This window comes from Capsicum annuum, unplaced genomic scaffold (genome assembly GCF_002878395.1).
Source record: "Capsicum annuum cultivar UCD-10X-F1 unplaced genomic scaffold, UCD10Xv1.1 ctg82541, whole genome shotgun sequence".
NCBI classification, from domain to species: domain Eukaryota; kingdom Viridiplantae; phylum Streptophyta; class Magnoliopsida; order Solanales; family Solanaceae; genus Capsicum; species Capsicum annuum.
In genome coordinates, this window is record NW_025893345.1 from 116,534 (window position 1) to 121,568 (window position 5,035).

Here is a 5,035-nt window from a genome sequence, read left to right on the forward strand (position 1 = left end):
TACATTATTTGCAGATTTACTTGCAATTAACTATCAAAATTTTGCATGAATTATTTGGTAAAATTTCATAAAAAAAGAAATTTTACCTATGGATTTTCACAAAAAAATTCACAAATTATTCCCCACAAAGATTTCCAAGTAAATCCGAAGGAAGTTTAGAGGTGAAAATTAACAAAAGAAAATTTCTTGCAGATATTTATGAAACTATTTATAAAGAAAATTCGTATGAAATGCCCCAAGTAAATTCGCAAGAACAAATTTACTCAAGAAATTTTTCATAAATATTTAGCATGTACATCCCCATGGAAATTCTCAAGTAATAATTCACACAGATTATTAGAAACATTTCACAATTAGTCAAAAATCTATTCAAAATCTACGATAATTCTCAAAAACATCATTCAATATAAGTCTAATGTAAACCATTACAGCTAACAAAAAAACATAATTCATAACATCCACATCAATAATGTATGATTCTTAACTGGTCCAAAACAAAATATTTCAAACTTGAATCCTCAATAAAACTACCAACCATCAGGGTCAAAATCACTTTCATCCACGTTATTAGAATTAGAGTCACTTTCATTCATGTCGTCAAAGTCATCATCACTTTCATCCTCATAAGCTTTGTTGTCTTCTTGAGATGGCGGGTCATCATTTAAAGACGATTTCTTGTATACATTCTTCATCAATAAGTTCAATTCCTTTCTCATCCTCTTATTTTTGTGTCGCTCGTTCTGTAACTGAGCATACAAATCAGCATTTGAAGCATCAACCTAAGACTTAATCATCTCATCAATTTCTTTTGACAGTATAGTATTAAATAAAATCATAACAATCAACAAATATAAACATATATATATTAGCATGTAAAGCATCATAAACTCAAAGTTGATTTTTCAGATTATTGTGACTATTATTAGGACTTGTTCTATTAAGATAACAGCGGATGAAATTAGAAGAATAAGAGAACAAGAGAAAAGGTTCAAGTGGTGCCACGTATTTAACACCTAATGGGAAGAAAACTCTTTTCTTATTTCTTAGAACTCCGTACCCAGTTAAATGGATTATAAAAGGTACACTGCAATGGATTATACATTGTCAAGGTACACTGCAATGGATTATACAAGAAGATTTACTCAATGGAAAATTCTCAAAGCAGAGATCTTTTCGTATAACCAAACATGTATATTTTGTAACTATATTATTTTCAAGTTATTAGTACACACTTCAAGTGACTATACTTAACCATTTTCAAGTAACAAATTCACAATTTTTAGTAACTACACTTAATCATTTTTAAGTCAAGTTCACAATTTCAAGTAACTACGCTTAATCATTTTCAAGTCACTACACTTAATAATTTTCAAATAACTTATTCACATTTCAAGTCCCTAGTACACGTTTCAAGTCAATACACTCAAACCATTTTCAAATAGCTAATTGACATTTCAAGTCACTATACTTAACCATTTTTAAGTAACTACACTTAACCATTTTCAAGTCACTAGAACACATTTCAAGTCACTACACTTGACCATTTTCAAGTAACTAATTCACATTTCAAGTCACTACACTTAACCATTTTCAAATTACTAGTACGCATTTCAAATCACTACACTTAACCATTTTGAAATAATTAATTCACATTTCAAGTCACTATACTTGTAGTGGTATGGTCGCGTACACTCCACCCTCTCCATACCCCACTACATAGGAATACACTGGGTATGTTGTTGTTTTTGTTGTTGTTCAAGTCACTACACTAAACCATTTTCAAGTAACTACTTCACATTTCAAATAACTATACTTAGCCATTTTTAAGTCACTATACTTAACCACTCTCAAGTAACTAATTCACATTTCAAGTAACTACACTTAAATCATTTTCAAGTCACTAGTACACATTTCAAGTCACTATACTTAACCATATTTTCAAGTAACTACACTAACTATTTTCAAGTCACTACAATTAATCATTCATTTCAATTCACTGTACTTAACCACTTTCAAGTAACTAATTCACATTTCAAGTAACTACACGTGTCCATTTTCAAGTCATTAGTACACATTTCAAGTCACTATACTTAACCATATTTTCAAGTAACTATACTTAACTATTTCCAAGTCACTAGTATACATTTCAAGTCACTATACTTAACCATTTTAAAATCACTAGTACACATTTCAAGACACTACATTTAATTATTTTTAAGTCACGAGTTCACAATTTAAAGTAACTTAGTTCACACTTTAAGTGACTATACTTAATTATTTTCAAGTCACTAGCACACATTTCAAGTCACTACACTTGGCCATTTTAAAGTCATTAGTATATATTTCAAGACACTACATTTAATTATTTTCAAGTCACGAGTTCACAATTTAAATTTCAAGTGACTACACTTAAGCATTTTCTCGTCACAAGTACAAAATGTGTCTTGACTCTTGACAAGTTGAGAATGAGAGAGACAGTGACTTAGGGTTGAGTTAGAGAGAGTGAAAGACAACTAGTTGTGTTCAGCTAGTTGTGTTCAGTAAACATCAAAAGGAAGACCTAAATATACGTTGTAGGGACAGGTTGTACCTGTGTACAGATGCCCAATTCCGCTCTCGGTCAGTTAGGGTGTTAAATATACCAAACTGTAACTGAACCACGAACTGTAGTTGTTTTATCATATCAAAACATCTGCAGAAACAAGGAAATTTCATTCTCTATCTCTGTAATTCAGCTTGTATTGAGAAGACAAATATTGTATGTAGTTTAGAAGCACACTGATATCCTCATCTGGATAGTCTCGGGCAGAGTAATTTCATAGATCGTCTACCTCCATCAATGGTCAACCACATAACTCTATGAATAACTTATAGGATGATGAAGCCTCATTGGAAATGCTTAAAGACTTAATGTTGCACAAGAGGAATCTTCAACAGTGTTTGAGTTGCTAGTACTACGTAGATATGAAATCGAGCTACTTCAAATTTGTTCGAACATGTCAGTAATTCAAAGTCAAGGACAGGTTACAACTCGTAGGAAAATAAATCATGTATTAGTTGTACACGAGAATATTCTCACATGGAATTCTCAATATTCAGGAAGGTGTTATTACTTATGAAGAAATAGGAAAAATAATTATGGCAAAGTTGCCAGAAACTACAAAATATAAGAATATGAAGCTGAAGTTATTCACATGCATCAAGTTTTCAATGATTTTATAAACTTTGGATAGTGTCTGTAATTGGAATTTCTAGTGTAGCTAGTTTATCTACAGGTAGGTGATCATCTTATCAATGTATTTCATGCTACATTTTGTTCATCATATACTTTAAAGTTCGACTAATGCAAACACCATGAGAAAGATGTAGGAACTTTCAAAATGGACAGTTTATGTAGGAACATAATTATAATTGATTATTGAATTTGTAAACCGATCCCCATTAAAATGTAAAAAGAACAAAATGATCCAAAATAATTATTTACACAACCCAACCTGGTTGTATCTATCAAACACTTAGATGTGTAGATCTCAACATAATAACATTAAGAACTGTTGGTTACTAGGAATAGATCACAACTAATTTATAATGTGGAAATAAGAAAAACATATGTCCTAATAAATAGAATACACAGATATAATCTATTGAAAAAGACACTCTTTCATTTGCTTTGTACCCAAGGAACTAAAAAACTATTAAAGCTGGGACCATCTATCAACTTTGCAAGAAGAACCAACAGTATCTAGCCACCTTAACCTAAGGAGCAATAGATCATTTGATCTTTGGATTAGTATGGTGTAACTGAGAAACCAACCAAATTACGCCATCACATAATGAAGGATCATTGGTTCACCGACAAAAATATTATAAGTCTTGGGATTAATTCTTTTTACTCCGGAGGAGGCCTAAATATTACCAAGTATTTTATTTAGTCAATTAAATAGTACTAACAATTATGAATAAATGATAACCCCAATAGGCGATATCTAAAGAATCACTAGTCCATAGAGAGAGCAGCACCTTACTAACCACTCTGCAGCAAATATTACGCTGGTCGTTGGGCTCCTGTCAATGGCGGGTGTTGTTCTGCCGGTAGCTGGACGGAGAAGCGGCAGTCGTGGTGGCTAGGAGGTGACGATTGATATTTGCTGGTAGTAGAGAAAAAAAGCCGCTACCGGCGGTGGTGTGGTGACGTCGGCTGTTGGTTTGAAGAGAGAGAAAGAAGAAAAAATGGGAGGTGGCGGCTGTTTTGGTGTTAAAAAGATTAGGATTTTTGGTGGTGTTATTAAAAGGGCATGAGGTTGATGTAATCCCAACCATTGATCATATATGATTAATGGTCGGGATTTAAATTACAAAGATAGCTAAATTTAAGTAATTTTATATGGAGATTTTTAATTTGATCAAATTGAAACTAATTTAGACTAGAATTGACATAAATTGAATATTGAAATGACTAGAAGTTTAATGAAATTGGAAAAATTGAATTGAGTTTGGACTACTATAAATGTAATAATAACATAATAATTATAACGAGGAAAATAATAAGACTCGATATAAAAATAAATTATGCTTATAAAATTAATTTTACGTATTATAAAATAAAATATTATTAATTTATTAATAATAATAGTTTAATAATAATAAAAATAATAATAATTCGTTTTAAAAAAAACCGACCACAAGTCGTCCCTTACCACCATCCATGATCGCTTTTTGGTAGTCTCTTTTTTTATTTTTTTAGTAATGTGATAAAGAGAAGTCAAATTCATAGCGTCGGCGGAAGAAGAGTAGTGACGGCCATTTTTTAGTAGTGATTGAATTCAAAAATAGGTTAAAATTGATATCAATTAGATATAAGGTTGGCTAGAATTTAAATAAAATTGAGAAGATAATTGAATCGGCTTAGACTACTATTTAAATATAATAATAATAATAAATAAATATTATGAAATTAGTATTGTTATAAATAAATTACGTATGTCATATAAAATTATTTTATAAAAATTAATGATAAAAATTTTGAAATAAGTTG

General features: G+C 30.7%; 1 long non-coding RNA gene across 1 annotated transcript; it reads right to left on the reverse strand.

The window, feature by feature from the left end:
• Positions 1 to 385: 385 nt before the first annotated feature.
• LOC107854633 lies at positions 386 to 4,272 on the reverse strand. Its single transcript, XR_001670062.2, has 3 exons — positions 4,021 to 4,272; positions 2,591 to 2,692; positions 386 to 746 (listed from the first exon to the last, which is right to left on the reverse strand). It is a non-coding gene; the product is annotated as an uncharacterized LOC107854633 (long non-coding RNA).
• Between the last annotated feature and the right edge of the window lie 763 nt (positions 4,273 to 5,035).